Source organism: Dasypus novemcinctus, chromosome 8, assembly GCF_030445035.2.
Source record: "Dasypus novemcinctus isolate mDasNov1 chromosome 8, mDasNov1.1.hap2, whole genome shotgun sequence".
In the NCBI taxonomy this organism is placed as follows: domain Eukaryota; kingdom Metazoa; phylum Chordata; class Mammalia; order Cingulata; family Dasypodidae; genus Dasypus; species Dasypus novemcinctus.
This window is the reverse complement of record NC_080680.1, coordinates 115,049,184-115,068,270: the sequence shown is the minus strand read 5'-3', so window position 1 is coordinate 115,068,270 and position 19,087 is coordinate 115,049,184. Positions and strand designations below refer to the sequence as shown.

Below are 19,087 nucleotides of genomic sequence, written 5' to 3'. Positions count from 1 at the left end.
TGATTTAACATGTGAAACACACAAAAGCCCACATACACGTTTTTTTTTTTTCTTTCAAGTTGGCTAAATTCTGAAATGGATGATCTAGGCAGATCTTATTTTATGGGTTATTTTCACATCAACTTCATTTCCTCAAAGAATCCTTCCAATACAAATGGCAATTAAATGATCCTAAGAAAATACTGTTTGAAGTGTGTGTGTTGAAACAAGTGGGGAATGGTGTTCTGTGTAGAGGGAGTTGTTGGCCTTTTTCTTTCTCTGAAATTTTTTTCTTGGTTATTCTGACTTAACTTGTAATATCCATTCTTTGTCTTCCATTTCTTTCTCTACCTCCTCCTCTCTTTCATTATTCCATTTATCCTTTATTCAATCAACAAGATTTATTGAGCATCTTTTATGTACTATCCACTACTGGCCTCTGAGGATGCAAAATGCATAAGATATTTTTTGCTCACAGTCAGTGACAGCTAAAGAAATACAATACAACTAGGTATACGTTCGGTCCTACAGGAATAAAGAAAGTACTATGGGACTGCATTTGAAAGAACCACTGGGTTTGTCAGGAAAGACTACACAGAGGTCATGAGTAGGTACTCTTTGTAGAGAAGAGAGAGAGGGGTCTTTCATACATTGGGAACAGAACGAACAAAGGCATAGAGGTGAAATAACATGGTGTGCTTGAATAGCAGCTCAGTGTGGTTGGTGCATGATATATGGTGTCAAGATGAGGTGGGGGGAAGGGAGATGGGAAAATACAGAAAGTGGCAAGAGATGAGATTATAGAGATAGACAAGGACATAATAGTACTCATATGTATAGCAAATCTTTCGAGCCCTGGGCATGTTGTTAAGCACTATATATGCGTTAACTCCTCTAATTCTCACAGAAATCTAGCATGCTTGAAAAGGTTGAGTACTTGTCCAAGTCCTTTATGTAATTAAGTGGCAGAGTTGGCATTTGAAACTAGGCTGTCTGTTTGGGAAGCCCATGCACTTAACCATTGCATTATTATTATTTTTTTTTTTTTTAATTTTTTTATTTTTTATTGACTTTGTAATAATATTACATTAAAAATATATATGTGAGGTCCCATTCAACCCCACCCCCCCACCCCCCCTCTCCCCCCCCCCCACCAACACTCGTTCCCATCATCATGACACATCCATTGGATTTGGTAAGTACATCTTTGGGCACCTCTGCACCTCATATACATTGGTTCACATCATGGCCCATACTCTCCTCTATTCCATCATGTAGGCCCTGTGAGGATTTACAATGTCCGGTGATTACCTCTGAAGCACCATCCAGGGCAGCTCCATGTCCCGAAGACGCCTCCACCTCTCATCTCTTCCTGCCTTTCCCCATACCCTTTGTCCATTATGTCCACTTTTCCCAATCCAATGCCACCTCTTCTATGTGGACACTGGATTGGTTGTGTCCATTGCACCTTTATGTCAAGAGGAGGCTCAGATTCCACCTGGATGCTGGATGCAATCCTCCCATTTTCAGTTGTAATCACTCTAGGCTTCATGGTGTGGTGGTTGTCCTTCTTCACCTCCATCTTAGCTGAGTGTGGTAAGTCCAATAAATCAGATTGTAGGTGCTGGAGTCTGTTGAGGCTCAGGATCTGGCTATCACATTGTCAGTCCAGAGATTCAAATCCCCTAAATATATCTTAAACCCCAACATTAACTGCACCTCCAGCACATTAGCATGAAAGTCTTATGAAGGGAGATCCCATCTGAGTCCAGATTCATCACACATAAACACCATTTCCAAAGAGGGGCCATCTGCCCTGGTAGTTAACCCCATCGGCCATGACCATAACTCCCATGGGTCTCTTTAGCCCTCAAAGGAACCAATATCTGGGGGTTGTATCTGCTTTATCTGTCTCTCTGACTCTGCTCAGTTGTGCATGAGGGCAAACCTTCTGCCAGCCTCCAGACTCTTTTTTAGAAACTCGTAGCCATATAAACTCATTTCTCCTTTCCATTTCCCCTAACCATTGCATTATGCTGCTGCTTCTGACGTGATGACCAGACCTGTTAATTTATACTGTGGAGTTTGATTTTTTTGTTATGAGCCTTTAACAGATTTTAAGTAAGGTAATTACTTTGATTAAAATTTGAGTTTTAGAAAAACTGTTGGTGTGATAAGATTTAGAGAGTTTCCTAGTAGGCCGTTTTAGGAGGCAGTAATCTAGAGAAAATTGTGTAGAGAGGGAGAATTGAGGCAAAGGCCATGAAGCTGAAAAAGAGGGGGCAGAGAAAAAAGTAACTTTCTGTGAGGAAATTCCGTATGTAGTGATTTGTTTGTTCATTGATTCATTCTGTAGTAATTTGTTGAGAGCCTCTGTGTGCTGGGGAGACGTGAGTGAACATGCTAGGCAAGGCTCCAGTACGTCCTGTAGGACCTTTCTCTGTGTGTATACACGTATACATAGAGTATTTTGTTTGTTTTTAAATATTTACGTGAATGGTTTTATGTATATATATGAACATACATATACACACACACATCTATTTGGACTGATAGGGAAAGGATAGTAGTTTTTTTTTTTTTTAGAAGGTACAGAGATTGAACCCGGGATCTTGTACATGGGAAGCAGGCGCTCAACTACTTGAGTTACATCCGTTCCCCAGGATAGTTTTCTTTTTAAACAGCTGCATTACATTCAGTTTTATGAAAAATAGTATTTTAACCATTCCCTTATTAATGGACTTTTGGCCTATTTACAATCCATATTATAAACAGTTTTGCGTTATATATCCTTATACATATTTATACACATGTGAAAATATTTCTTTAGTGTAGATTCCTAGAAGTGGAATTTTAAGCCTGCTATTTAAATAGCATCTAACAAATGACCTAACACAATGCATCTATTTAAACATTTACCTGCTGGGCAGCCCCAGGAGCAGCCAGGAGGCCAGGGCCTGAAGGAACAGGAACCGAGGGGAAGAGTGCTGCAGATCCCACACAGTGCAAAAGTTTACTACACTATGGATCCCTCAGCTCATCACCATTTTCTTCTCCTGAAGCAAAACACACCTATGGATGCCAAGGTGAAGAACAGAGCTGCCTCAGCCCTTCTGGGGAGTATGCAGAAGGGACCCAACTTCCAAAGGGGAAATTCTAAATGGCCCCGATGCTTGCCAGCTCAGGGTCCCCCTTCCCAGGTCTGCCTGGCCAAGTAGTTTTGCTCACCTCAACCTCAGTGGGCCAGGCCAGGCAGGCACTTCCCTGATATATGTCCCTGACATATGTATGAAATAATCCACTTTCTTTCCCAATAAAAAAGAGTTTCTAGCTCTCAAAAAAAACAAACAAACAAAAAAAACATTTACCAAATTAGTATTAGAGTACCTGTTTGCTAACACCTTTGACAGTATTGGCTGTTATCTATCTTAAGTATTTTGACATAGTTTTCATTTGCATTTGTTATGGTTATTAATGGGTTTTTGCTTCTTAAGTTTATGACTATTTGTACTTCCACTTCCCCAAGTTGCTTGTAATAATACTTTTTGCCTATTTTTCTATCAGTCTGTAGTTCTTACTCTTTTGTTTTGTTGATTTGTTTTTCCTATCTAGGATTTTGATTCTATTCATATATGTAAACATTTTTTCTTAACTCTTGCTGCCTTTTATGGCAGAAGATTTAGATTTTTCATAGCAAAATCTATTTAGTTTTCCATAGACAAATTTGTTAATTTTATTTTCTTCATGACTTCTGGGATTTGTATGTTATTTTAGGAAGGGCTTTCCCAATCCTATGATTATACAAATATTCACCTTCATTCTTCTGAAAAATAAGTTCTATACTTAAAATATATGTATATGTACTTTATCTGTAGTATTTTTGTCTTGTATGGACATTTCTTTTTAAGTCTTGAATCTTAAGTGAATGATGCATGGGTGAAAGGTGCAGCTGGAACTCAGTGATCTCAGCAGAGTGAGCTCATTGGATTGATTCTGCTCTCAGACAGTTATTAAGATTATACCCTCTGTTAGCTCTCTGGAGCGTCCTTAGTTCTTGCTTGTTTCCTTTGGCCTCTCATTTTTTCTGTGAGCTACTGATATTCTAATAAATTCCTTTTAAGTTTGTCATAGTAGTTTTTTTGTTTGTTTATAATGAATAACCCTCATTTCTTTTTCTAGCCTCTTTACATCAACTACGTCCTTTGGGATGAATGTTGAAAAGTAGTGGTGATAGGGAGTGGACTTGGCTTATTCCTGATTGTATGGGAATGCTCCTAAAGTTGTATCAAATGTGATGTTTGCCATAGGTCTCTTAGTCTAAGGAAATTTTATTTTGTTCCTAACTTTTTAGGATGTCTCTGTACTTTTCCACCCCATACTGGTAAAGAAGGTGACATTATATCAAATGCAGTTTTAAAAAATTTTTCTAAGATGATTGTATTGGTTTTCCTATTTAGAAATGTAATGTGATGAATTACGTAATATATTTCTTTTAATGATGAATGATCCCTGCATTCTTGGATGAACTCTACTTGATTATGATGCATTATTTTAATTCTTTAGGGATTTTTATATAACATTTTTGTTTATAATGGATATTAGGGTTCTTTTACTGTGTTATACTTTTGGAGTTTGGGTATCAAGGTTATGCTGTTTTTGGAGAATAGATTGGGAAGCTCTCCATGTTAAATCTCAAGGTAGTTTATTTGATAGACATTGTTTGTTCCTTGATATTTGGTAGATGTCAGTAAGAAACCATCTGCTTATTGGTGCATTTTAATGGGTAAATCTTAATACCTTAATCTTTTTTTCAATCAAGTTTTAAGTTATTTTGGTAATCTATATTTCCCTGAAGGTTCATCTGTTTCCTTTAGATTTCCAAATCTATTGGGGGTAGATGTACACTTTATATTCTAGAAAATTTCTCTGGATTCTTCAGTATTTCATTCTTAAATATTATGCTTTTCATTTGAATCTTCTGGATCTTAGTCACTTTCCTATATCTTATGGTAATTATTATTTTTTATTGAGGTAGAATTCACATAACATAAAATTAACCATTTAATTCAGTGGTCTTAAGTATAATCACAATGTTGTACAACTAAAACTTCTGTCTAGTCCAAAAACATTTTTGTCACCTTTAAAAGGAAACTCTCCAGCCCCTGACAACCAGCAATGCACATCCTGTCTCTGTGGATTTACTTATTCTGGATATTTCATATAAATGGAATCATATAGTCTGTGGTCTTTTGTGTCTGACTTCTTTCACTTAGCATGTTTTTTAGGTTCATCTACATCATAGCTTCCTATTGTAATTTTTTATAGGTGCACATGTGTCTTTTTCTCTTTCAAATTATTTTGAATACGATGTATTCGTCCAGATTCTCTGAGCAGATACACAGTGAGTAGCTTGCATTGCTCTCTATTAGTGTAGTCATTGTAATCCTTTTTCATAATGGAACTGAAGAGCTGACCGATGCATGTGTACTTCTCCTAGTCCAAGGTCTAGTTTCTGTTAGATTTCTTAAAAATAGGATTTATTTTTTGAGCAGTTTAAGTTTGCAGAAAAAGTGTACAAAACTTACAGAGATTTTCCATGTACCCCCTACCCCCACTTTCCTACACAGTTTCCCCTATTATTAACATTTTGCATAGTTGTGGTATGTTTGTTACAGTTGATAAACCTTTATATTGATAATTTATTATTAACTAAAGACCATAGTTTATATTAGGGATTACTCTTTGTATTGTGTAGTTCTGTGGGTTTTAACAAATATCTAATGTCTCTACAATTACAGTATCATACAGAACAGTTTCACTGTCCTATAAGAACCCTATGCTTTACCTGTTTATCCCTTCTCCCCTCTCCCTGAATCCCTGGCAACCACTGATCTTTGTACTGTCTATAATTTTGCCTTTTCCAGAATGTCACATAGTTGGAATCATAGAGTATGTAGCCTTTTCAGAACGGGCTTCTTTTGCCTAGCAGTATGCATTTAAGGTTCTTCTACCATCTTTTTCTGGCTTGAGAGTGCATTGCTTTTTTTTTTCTTTAAGATTTATTTTTAAAAATTTCTCTCCCCTTCCCCCTGTTGCCTTCTCTGTGTCTGTTTGCTGTGTGTTCTTCTGTGTCTGCATGCATTCTTGTCATGCGGCACTGGGAAAGTGTGTTGCTTTTTTTTTGTTGCATCATCTTGCTGCGTCAGCTCTCCATGTGTGCGGCGCAACTCCTGGGCGGGCTGCATTTTTTTGCTGGGGTGGCTCTCCTTGCATGTGGGGCACCCCTACATGGGGACACCCCTGCATGGCACAGCACTCTTTGCGCACAGCAGCATTGCACGTGAGCCAGCTCACCACACAGGTCAGGAGGCCCTGGGTATCAAACCCTGGACCCTCTATATGGCAGGTGGATGCTCCATCAGTTCAGCCACAATTGCTTCCCTAGAGCGCATTGCTTTTTATCACTGAATAATGTTCCATTGTATGGCTGTACCAGTTTGTTTACTCATTCACCTATAGAAGGACATCTTAGTTGCTTCCAATTTTTGGTATTTATGAAGAAAGCTGCTATAAACATTAATGTGCAAGTTTTTGTGTAGACATAAGTTTTCAACTCATTTAGGGAACTACCTAGGTGCATAATTGCTCAATTGTATGGTAAGCTTATGTTTAACTTGGTAAGGAACTGCCAAACTGTATGCCAAAGCAGCTGTAACGTTTTGTTTTCTGACCAACAGTGAATGAGAGTTCCTGTGGCTCCATGGCCCCATCAACATTTGGTGGTGGGTCAATTTTGATTTTAGCCATTTAATAAATGTGCAGTGGTTTCATTGTTTTAATTAACAATTCCATAATGACATCTTTTATCCTTTTTTGCCATTTGTACATCTTCTTTGGTGAAGTATTTGTTCAGAAATTTGCCCTGTTTTCAGTTGATTGGTTGTTTTCTTATTGTTGACTTCTAAGAGTTCTTTGTGTATTTTGGATTCAGGTCCTTTATCAGATATGTGTTTTGCAAATATTTGTCCCAACCTGTGGCTTGTCTCCCAATCTGTGGTTTGCCTTTTTGTTCTAACAGTGTCCTTTGTAAAGCAGAAGTTTTTTTTTTTTTTTCAATTTCAATTAAGTCCAGTTTATTAATTTTTTCTTTTATGGATCAAATTTTGTTGTATTTAAAAAGTCATCGCCAAATCCAGGGTCACCTAGACTTTTTCCTATGTTATCTTCTAGAAGTTGATTAATTGTGTTTTATATTTAGGTCCATTTTGAGTTAGTTTTTGTGAGACATGTAAGGTCTGTAACTAGCTTCTTTTGTGTGTGTGTGTCTATGGGTGTCTAGTTGTTCCAGCACTATTTATTGAAAAGACAATCCTTTTTCTGTTGAATTGTCTTTGTTCCTTTGTCAAAGATCCATCGAATATATTTGTGGAGGTCTATTTCTCGGCTCTCTATTCTATTCCATTGATTTATTTATTCTTTTCAGCTGTAATTTCCTGTTATGCCAAAGTCCTGTTGATGTGGTAAAATTTTGGGGAATTGGAAATGTTCTGTAACCTAAAATTAGGTCTCAGTCCTTTTGTGAGCCTGTGCCTCTGGGCTGTGACCCTCACAAGTATTTCTTTTTTTCCCCTCACAGGTTTAATGTGTTTAATTACCCCTTCAGTTCCTATTTGCAATACCCAATATTCCTTTGAAATACCAGACAGACGTGGCAGTGGCCAACAGTAAATTTCGTACCTCTCAGTGTTTAAATGTTTAGGTTCTCTGACAATTCTCTACTGCAGTGGCACTTGTCCAGAATTGGTACCTCCCCACACTTGGGGAACTTTAAGTGTGCCAGTGAAAAAAAGCTTTTCCCCCTTCAATGGGAAGAGAGAAAATCGCTCCTCAAAACCCATCAGATCTGGCCGGGAGGTCTTTTCTCCTGTGCCGTTTTATCAGGCTTGTTTTTTGCAGTGAAGCAAGAGACCCAAACCTAACGTGAGTTACAAGAAACAGGACAGTAATGGCTGTAAAGGGAGTGACCAGGAGCAACTCCTTTAGCCCACATCCGATGTATGTGCTTCACAGAACAGCAACAAAAAACAAATCCACAAATTACAACAGCTAGATTTACGAAATCCATTCATTCAAAGATGGTGGAAAGCAGGAAGGGGAGATAGGAGGGTAAATGGCACAGGGAGAAAAACAAGAATTCAGATCATCCCGGGCATGGCATCTGGCCAAAGCTAGAAAATAGCTGCTGAAAAACCTGTGATCCTTTCAGACTTAGGGTGGTGTTAAAAATCCACGTATTGGTGCCAGGAGATTCTCCCATATGTGCACCAGAGACAAAAATTCCAGTTCCTCAGAAAGAAGGGAATATGAAGGGGGCCCTTGGCAGAGTGAGTCCTTCCTTCCCTGGTTAGGGGAAGGTGAACAGGGAAAAGATCTGCCGCAGCCTTCCAATCCCACCTACTCCCTTCGAATGGCAGGAGATTCAGTGGCCTGCAGCAGCCTTCAATATGGCCTCTGATGGATGCATTGAAGAGAACTTCTCTGCAGAGGTTGAGCTGCTCAGGGCAGACTGCAGATAGACTGTCTTGTGGAAGAGTCTGTTGCTGAAGAAGACCACCGAGGAAAAGAGGCGTGGCTGGAAAAGGTATCTTTGCCAGGTGTCTTTGCTTCATTGGCGCTGATAATGAATATAGGAAAGAAGATAGAGAAAAGGTAACCTCTGATAATGTATGAGGACTGTGTCACTGTGAGAAAAGCCAAGGGCAAATCAAATCCAAAGTAAAAAGGCCAGTCCCTTTCTATATTTGACAGCTGCTGGTGCATTTCAATTCCTTTCTTGAACCAGTGATCTTTGAAGTAGTAAAATGAGTAGAGAAGGGACATATGCAGGAGACTAACCAGCTGATCAAAAAGATAGATTGGAAAGAGACTTGCAAACATCCCCTGGATGAGGAAAAGAGCCTGCAGCAAAAGGTTGAAGATTACCTCAGCAACTATTTTGCTGACACTAGGGAATGGGTGAGGCTTCCTCCCTGATACCTCAAATGACAGATCAGATGTGTCTTGAAACCAAATGGCGTTGATAACTTTAATAAACGCAAATGGGGAGCACCCAGAGAGCACTGAAAATTGCTTTAGGGAAGAATTCCAGCCACAACCAAACATCTCCATATAGTGCTGGATCACCAGTAATTTGTGCTGTTACTGACTGAAGCACAGGAATAAACACTCAATAAAACAAGAGGAAATTAAACCAGAATATTTGGCATTCCAAGTACAGCACTGGAAAATTCTAACAATATGTGGTTCGCTCTCCTGCTTCCATTCTATGCACTGGGCCCTTTGCTGGGCCAAGACGCTACTTGCTCTTCTCTAACACTGTTCCTCTCTCTTTTGCTGGATTCAAGCATCTAGCTTTGAGATGGTACAAATACCCCAGATGGAGTCTTTGATTCCCCTACCGAAGTCCTGAAGAAAGGTTTTGACAATGGCAGCCATTCAACCATCTCTTCACTACTCAAACTATCAACTACACAGATGAGAGAGAAGCACCCCCAATTTTTTTTAATTGTGAAGGACTTTCCTTTAAAAGACCAGGATACTCAGAGTTGAAATTAACAAGATTGGAAGGGAGAAAGAAGCATTTGGAAGACTCACAAGTAATTGTCTTTTTTTTCTAGCCCCATAGGTGAGGCAAGAATGCTAGAGGGACCTGGAGTTGAATGTTTCCTTTCCCCCATGTTGCTTAGGCTCTGGTTAAATAGCTTTCCTTGAGGACAGACATTGGTTAAGAACAAGTTCAGGCATGTTTCAAAATGATTACTTTTCCCCTCTCCCTATTGGAAGCACGAGGTGATTTTTTTCCAATATTCACAGAACCTATTGGGGTTCTCCCTAAGGGAATCCCCCTAATATCTGACCTCATGGAGTTTTTAATCAAGCTGACTACAGTGATTATACTTGCTCTTGTAATAGTTATTTAAACCTAGTTGCAGACCTTGTTTTTACTAGCTACTTTAATGGTTATTCTAGCTTAGTACAGTTCTCGTTTATACTTGTTATTCTAATGGTAACAACTTTATCTCCCCTTGTTTGAATCCATAAAAACCCTTAGACTTCAGAAGACAAATTTTAGGCTGATAGGCCATGTGATCTCCTGCTTTGTGCTTATCAATAAACTTTTCCCTTTGAAACCTGGTATCTCAGGAGTTGGTTATTTGAGTGTATTCGGCAGAGAAGCCCCTGCTTTGATGAATTACAAAGCTAGTCCACACTGAACATCCAGCAGTTGGTCAATTACAGTTTAAGTGTTGCTACTGGTAAGAACCTGTGTGAAACTTCTGGGCTTCTGTTCTAGGTAAGCTGTGATTCTGTGGTTCTCTGTACTTGCCTCTCTAGATTTTGGGGTAGTGGCTTGCCCTATGAACTCAATTCTTTGACCAATCTAAGAAAAGTTGTTGTTTTTCAGTTTATTCAACTGTTTTCTTGTTGGTAGGACAGGAGTGAAAACTTCAAGCTCTTTTTATGTTGGAAGGGAAACAGATAATTTAGATTTTTTTTTCTTCTTAGTATATCTCTACTCTTTTTCCATTCCCCAAAGAATCATTCTCTGGAAATCAGACTGTATAGTACAAAAAGCTACAGTTCATCTGCTATCAGAATTATTTTTCTCTTTGTCCACAACAAAGCATGTTACTCCTTGAGCCTGACTTTTGATTAATAATTCCAATGTCTGAGCTTCCTCAGGAGTGGTTTCTGTTGCTTTATTTTTTTCTTTGAATGGGCTTCCTTTCCTGTTTTTTGGTATGCTGCCAGAATTTTTTGTCAAAATCTGGAATTTGAATATTTAGCGAAAATTCTGGAAATTAAATTTTCCACTTCCCAGAATTTCCTTTTAAAAAAAATTATTGCTGAAGGCTGTAGTATAGCCTATTTAGTGATTTTATCAAACTCTTTTCTTTCTTAAGAAATTTTTAATACAAACACTCTCCCTCCAAATTTTTTTGTATGTGGAGACTGCAGTCCTTGTGTTGTATGGTCACTAAAATTCCCCAGGAGGGACTGGAACAGAAGTACATACACTTGTTTGAAAATTAGCTGTGCTCTACTCTGCCTGGAACCAGGGACTAGGGACTCCTGCTGAAAAGCTGTCTGCCATCTTACAGACTGCTGCATGGCATTGGAGAACGTGGGGAAGGGGCTAGTAAAAGCATCCTAAGACTTTCCTACCATTTTTTTTCAGAGTTATGTTTACTCATTTAATTATAAGTAATAGTCTCAGAAATCTATTTCTTCATCAGTTGTTTGATCCCCTTGCAAAAGTTTTCGTCTTTGTTCTTGAACCTGTATAGAAAACACAATCTAACTTATACCTCTGTGAAAGCCAGTCTCTGTCAAAAGGTACAGTGCGCTTTCATACATTGCCAAACTGTGCAAAGTGTTTTCTCAGCTCACTTGAAGCTGGAGTCCAGGGAATTTTTCTGACGAAACGAATGGGCTGGCCAAAACTTGCATGCAATGTCATGGCACCCCTAACTGCTGAGGCTGCCATCTTTTGACTGAGGGACCATCGTGTCCTTTCTTACCATTTTTATTTTGCCTTTTTCTTGATTCAGAGTTCATATAATTGATGTAAAATGTTGTTTTCCAGAGTTTTGAGAAAGTTTGTTCTGACAGTTTCTACCTGTTTTTAGATGTTTCTGTAGGGTATTGGGAGTTTGGAGTTTCTTCCTCTGCCATGTGGCTGATGTCCTTTCCCTTCCATTTTCTACATGAATTCTGCTTCACCAGGATGTATAACAAATGGAATATATGTTTTTTCAGTTTACCTTCATTTGTCTCCTAATTAATTCCATTTCTTCCTGACCCCTGGCATCTGTCTATTGTTTTTAATTTTTGCTGTGTAGTTTAATTTTTTTCTTTTCTCTATATTCCTGGGCATTTTATTAAGTGACTGGAAAAAAAAGATTATTTAGGTATTTCTAGTTCGAAGCCATTTTAACAGTAAATTTGCGTCATCAATTTTGATATATCTTATGATCATTTTAAGTCTCTGTCTTCTCCATCTCCTTTGTTTATCTGCATTAAAATAACTCTTATCTTCAATCCTGCATTCATACCTATTGCCATTTTTTTTGTATAATTTCCTGTAAACTTAAACTACAGTTATTTTTGTTAGTTTTTAATGCATGAAATCTGTTCCTTTACTTGGAATTCTGCCACCACTATTCTGCTAACCTCTCTTATACATCATTAAGTTAAACAAATATTCATTGAAACTGTTATTTATCAGGAATTATATTATATATTGGTGGGAGATGAAATTTTTAATTGGTCGAGAATTTATCAGTTCTGGGGACTCTGGGAAAATGATGGCAGCATAGTTTTGCAATTTTGTGAATCCTCACATTAAAAAACACAGGAAATTGTAAAAATTATAAATGTACAACTCAATGAATTTTCAGAATGAACACATCCATGTAGTCAGCACTCAAATATAGAACATTCACAATACCCCAGAAGCCCCCTTTATTATATGATGTTATAGAAAGCTATAGCAGGATGGGAAAGGGTGTCTCAGAAATAATAGTCTATCATTTACTTCTTTAAATTTAGAGCATTTATTTAATGATCTTTAATATTTTTTAAGTGAAAGGAAATAAAAATATTTGCGTGACCTGACAATAATATTAGTCAGGGAGTATGTTTTGGTATAAAGAGCTCATAAAGTCAGGATGTCAGCTTCTAGTTCAAACTCTATGACAAACTTTTTTGGTAGCTTTGAATAAGAACTTAAAACTCGTATTTTATTAGTGAAATGAGTGGGCTGGGTGTGATTACCTGCTGAACAGTATCCCCTCCTCAGGCATCTAAGTTTCAGTTCTATAGATCTCTACCTCCAAGCTTCTAAGTTTTAATAATTTCAACCATTTTCATTGTCCCGTTAAAAGTGGAGACTTTCCTGCAGTTGATACCTCTGTGATACCTTATTGTTTACTTTTTGCCTTTTCAACAACCTACTTAATAATTTTATACAGATTTATTTCTTTATATTAAATTCTTTCAGTTAGAATAACTGGAGTATTGTCTCATGACTGGACTCTGGTATAGAAACCCTGCAGGGGGGTTTAACTTCCCACTTTCTGGTTTGCATATTTTATTAAGATATCTAAAGTACTTCTTCCTGCTAATCAGATCTAATCAATTTAATGCCATAAGTGTAATGGACCAGTGTGATATTGTGTGAACTTTTCAATGTGATCAAAGCCTCTGTGGACCATGAGAGCAGGAGAATTGACACAGACCTGCAGCAAGATGGTGATAATGTACTGTTAATCTTGCCAGGTAACAACAGACATTTCTGGGGGTTCTTGTGAATTAATATGGAGAAAAAGCATTTTCTTGACAGGTTATAGGTTACATTGATTTTATTCTAGTAAAAATACTACATCTTCGATAACAGCTGCGATTAGAGTCACTGCCTGACTACGTTTATGATAATCCACAGTCATTCTCCAAGATCTGTCTGCCTTATGTATAGGCCAAAGAGGTAAGTTAAATGGAATGTGGTAACTGTCACCACTTTTTCATCTTTCAAATCTTTGGTTATAATACCAGTCTGGTATTGCTTTTGGTATTCCTCATGGTGAGGAAGTTGTAGTAGTTTCCACATGACCCTTGATACCATAATGGCCCTTACCGTGGATCATAGAACTCATGTGGCAATTGTGGTAGTTGTCAGGTATGTGTATTCTAGTTGTACATTAAGGAACAGAGGAAATAACCATAGGGTGTGTCTGTGGATCTCTTTAGCCTATAGTGATTAATATTTGAATAAAAAATCCTTGAATTCAGGGAGCAGATGTAGCTCAAGTGTTTGAGCAGTTGCTTCCCATGTACGGGGTCCTGGGTTCGATCCCCAATATAGCCTGAAAACAAATCAAACAAATGAAAAGGTCAGCTCTCATTGGGGAATGGATGTGGCTCAATGGTTGAGCACCTGCTTCCCATGTATAAGGTCCTGGGTTCAAGCCCTCATACTTTCTAAAAAAAAATCCTTGACTTGTGTCATAGATAATCCCCAAGGCTCACTTGCCTATAAGAGTTTTATTGAATAATTTTGATGAGAAAAGCATACTTGAAATAGATAAAATAGGCTATGTTTTTTTTTTTTTTTTTGATACTCTGGGGAATGAACCCAGGACCTCATATGTGGGAAGCCGGCACTCAACCATTGGACCACATTGGCTCCTCTGAGTTGGTTTTTTCGTTTGTTTGTTTTTTTTATTTTATTTTTATTTTTATTTTTAGGAGGCACCAGGAACTGAACTTGGGACTTCCCATGTGGGAAGCAGGCACTCAGCTGCTTGAGTCATATCTGCTCACCTCAACTCTGTTTTTTCCCCTTTTTTTCTCTTATAAAATTTTAGTCTCATTGATTTAAGGATATTGGAATTTTGAGTTTCTCTTTCACTAACATGATGTCTTATTCTCATCCCAGCTTTGCAGAAAGAACTCAAAATAATTGTATATCTTGGGCTTAAGAGAATTGTTAGAAGCAGCCCAGGGGTTTCATTTGCCTCTTTTTTTGTACTGTCAATGATCAATCCCTTCAATAGATAAATGATTCAGCAGATTATCTGCCATATACTAGGTAGGAATGTATGTATTTTTATGTATATTCTACCATTTAAAATCTTTCTAAGGTATGTATTATTTACATTTTATGAAAGATAGAACTGAAACCAAGACAGGTTATGAGGTTCTACCAAGAAGTCACAAACAGTAATATTTATAAAATTTATAACAGTACTACATAAAGGACATGAATGGTTGTAAAATCCTAATGCTTAATACCCTTTGAAATGTTTTACGTATATTTTTCTTTCATACAATAGGAATTTATAGAATGTATGTTTTATGGAAGGCAGAATTTGAAAATGGCTAGCCTGGGCATTTAGCCGAAGAACTTTCCAAAGTCAATTTGGAGAATGCTGCTTGACTTTTCCTTGCAGTTTATAGCAAAATGCTAGAGGAGTGAGATAAGCTGAGAACTGACTCTTTGGGCACAAAGAAATCAGAAACTGATTTCAGAAATTCCAAGCCTCTGGAAATGAAGTCCCCAGATGATAGTGCCCCATTTGAGCACTTAACGAAACTTGGAATTTGTAAATCAGGATTGGAGATACAGTTATCTAGGAAAGACTTGTGAAAGTCTTACTGTCTGATGGCTTGGACCCCTGCTTCTTGCTTGCTAAACCAACAGGCTTTCTGAGAGAGCTGTATGAACAAAAGCATTGTCAGCTGGACTAAAAGGAAGATGGAAGGGAGAGTTTGAAAGGGAAATAACTTCAAGAGGAAAATCATGGAAGCTGAGATCTGGAATTAAGATGTCTCCTTGGGCCAAGAGAGGAATGCCACCCATGTATATAGGGAGGGTGAGTTTGCCCCAGCAGTTGAAGAGGGTGGATGTTCCCATCTTCTCTTCAGGGAGAGTTTTACCACCCCAGGGTACAGAGAGGGTGGAGCATATTCCCCAAGGATTAGCAAGGTTAAGGTCTCCACCCCATAAGTCTGAGAGGAGTGGGCATGTCCCTCATGGATTAGGGAAGGCCAGGTCACCAACTCATTGCTCTGAGAGGGTTGGGCCTGTATTGCCAAAGGTTAGGGAGGATGTTATCTTTACAGTACTAGGGAGGTTAAGTCTCTAACCCAAAAATTGGGTAGAGTGAAAAATTGGGTAGAGTGTGGCAATTACCCCAGTGCTCTTGGAGGGTGAGGTTTGGAGCTTGGTCACCACCCAGCTGCTTGATGAGGGTGGAACCAAGAAAATGGCTGTTGGGCAAGCCTCTGGCAAAGTTGGGTCCCCATAAGGTCCCAGGAAGGTGAAATCATCATCTTAAGAATGACTCTCAGACTTTGACACCTAATGAAGTATGCCATGCAAGTTTATGGAACTGTAGGAGACCCATGACTTATGTTTCCCTCCCAATTTCTCCTTAATGTAATGTAAATGTTTATGCTTTGTCCATTTGTATATTGGAAGCAGATAAATGGTTTTGTAAGTTTCAGAGCTCTACAGCAGACAGGGCTTTGCCCCAAGACAAAATGTATTTTCTTTAAACTGATTATGATATGATTTTGTACTTAATATTGTTACTGAAATAAGATGTTTTTGAGTATTGTAATGTCTTTTTGGAATTCAGAGGGTGGAGTGTGGCAGCTTCATACTGTTTATGAATTCCAAAAATAGATATTGGATTATGTTTGTAAACTGCTCTGTACTTCTGAGCATATTAGATTATATTGGATTCAGAGGTTTCACTTTTACTTGATTAAATTATGATTAAAGCTTTGATTGGGCAATGTCAATAGCACAGAGAAACCACATTGCAGAGAAGGGAGGTTAACGTTTTAATACTTGATTGCTAGTGAGGACTTTTTATTTTTGGTGGGTGGGTACTATGTTATTAGCCATTTATAGTTGCCCATTTTTCTTTTGAGTTATCTATTTCTATTAATTTGTAAGAGTGTGCCTTATATACGTTGAAAAACGTTTTATCCCAGTTTTTTGTCATATGGAAGTTTTAAATTTTGATGTAGTCCAATTTGTCAGTCTTTTCCTTCATGATTTTTTTCAGGTTATTTTATTTTGTTTTTAGATTGCTAGATTAAAAAAAAATCAGAAATGTTAAAATTTTATCAAATGTCCAAACGAGTGATGTGTTAATATAGTGAATGATTTTAATGAGTTTCTAAATAGTGAATCTTCTTGAACTCTTTGAAGGATAAAATCTGCTTGGTCATGATTTATTATCCTTTAAAAAAACTCTTACTTTCAATTTGTTATTAATGTATTTATGCATTATCTCCCTAAGTTAGAATTATAGTGTGCATCCTTCTTTCCTCCCTCCTTCTTTTCTCTTGCTCTCTGTCGAAAATCTTCTGTTTTTGAAGCTGGGATTGTATTGTCTCAGAGAATGATTTAAGTTTTTCATCTTTTGCTGTGTATACTCTGAACTAGTTATGTATTATAATAATGTGTAATCCAAATATATTTGATAAATATTTTCTGTTAATTTATTTGGATCTAGCACCTTTCTTGGAGTAGATCTTTGATGCTGTGTAATTTATTTTCTGTAGTTATATGTATGTTTAGGTTTCTACTTGTTAAGGGAATTTTTGCTAATTTGTAGTTGTTTAGCATCCTAGGACTGCTGTCACAAGGTACCAAAAAATGGGTGGCTTAAAACAACAGTAATTTATTGTTTCACAGTTTTGGAGGCTAGAAGTTTAAAACCAAGGTATATGGGTAGTGTCATGCCTTTCTTCTAACTTCTGGCGGTGGTTTGCTGACAACCTGTCGCTTCTCTGACTCATTTGTCACATGGTGTTCTCCCCTATGTCTCTCTCTCCATTCCATCTCTCTGTGTCCAGATGTCCTCTTCTTAGGATACCAGTCATATTGGATTAAAGGCCTACCTTACTCTGGGATGACCCATTTTAACTTCCCTAATCCCATCTTTAATGACCCTATTTCTAAATAAGGTCACATTCTGCAGTACTTGGGGTTAGGATGTCAACATATCTTTTTTGGGGGGACATAGTTCATTCCATAACAAAATTTCTAGAAAATTGTCCATTTCAACTATATCCTTGAATTTAATGGATTAAATATATGTTGTTTTCCTATTACTATATAAAACAAATATCTAATTAGAGTTACTTCCTTTAAAAAAACATTCATGTATTATTTTCTTTCTTATTTTTTCTCCTTTGCTCAAACTTGCTGAACAATGCTGTTTTGTTGGTATTTTGAAAGAACAGCTTTGTGTTGGCTTTAGTGATTATCCATTGTGTCCCTAATTTGGCTTCTATGTCATTTATTTAGCTTTTTATTTGTATAAATTGTTTCTATTTCTCTAGGTTTGATTTTAATTCTTTTTTTTGGTAACTTTTCCCTTTGATTTTGTATTTATAGAGAATTTGCCAGAATAGGTCCAGAAACCCCCATTTATTCTTTACCCAGAGTCACTAGTTTTTTATAGTTTTTTTCTGTTTACTTTATCTCTCTTTTTCTTTCTCTCTTTCTGAATTTTAAAAATCTATGCATACTATTTTTTCTGAACTATTTGAATATAAATTGGAGGTTCTTTACCCCATTGCTTCTAATTACTTAAGTGTGTATATTCTAAGAACACTGTATAGTTATCAAAATCAGGAAGTTTAACAATAATACAATGCTATTATCTAATCCACAGTCCATATTTAGAATTTATCATTGTCCTAATAACATCCTCTATAATTATTTTTTCCCCACTCTAGGATATGATCTGGTATAATTATTGAATTTAGTTGGCATGTCTTTTTTTTTAAACTTTATTTTGTACATATAATAATTGAAAATATAAAAATAATTTAAAAATAAAACACTTGAATAAAAACATACATATCTCAGTCAAATGTACTGGATATATATAAAATTTTTTTTTGAATCATACAATATGTTACACAATATATTTTGTTCATAGTAATGCAATCATACAGTATTTGTCCTTTTGTGTCTAGTTGCTTCACTCAACATATTGTCCTGTCATGTCTCTTTAATGTCATTTAATCTGGTACATCGTAAGCTTTTTTTTGTTTGTTCCTTGACTTTGACATTTTTAAAGTCTAGGCCAGATTTTTTATTATTATTTTTTGCAAAATGCCTTCAGTTTGGGTTTGTCTGATTAGGTTAGTTTCAAGTTATATGTTTTTGGTAGAAATACCACAGAAGTGATGATGTGTTCTCACGGTATCATATCAGGAGTCACCTGATGTTGATTTTGGGAATATCTACAAGACTTTTCTTTAAAGTTATTATTTTTCCCTCTGTAATCAATAAGCTAGGAGTATTTTGAGATATAAGTATCTTTTTCCTCATCAGCTTTTCATCTCTGGATTTATTTTGTGATTCTATTTTTAGCCTCCCAAGTTGAAACCCTTTTTTTTAAAATAATTAAGATTATAATTCTTTCTTCATGTATCACTTTGACATATCATGTGGGAGTACTTACAAAAGGGTTTGGGATGAAAGGAGACAGTAGGTGGGGAGATTGCCAGTTCCCTA

The 19,087-nt window shown here is 37.0% G+C and overlaps 1 protein-coding gene and 1 pseudogene across 1 annotated transcript in view; one reads left to right on the top strand and one right to left on the bottom strand.

Moving 5' to 3' along the window:
• The window catches only part of TMEM38B (transmembrane protein 38B), an 80,863-nt gene that overhangs the window by 1,650 nt on the left and 60,126 nt on the right, over positions 1-19,087 (top strand). The window lies entirely within an intron of this gene.
• On the bottom strand, positions 8,459-9,527 carry LOC101426869 (etoposide-induced protein 2.4 homolog pseudogene; annotated as a pseudogene).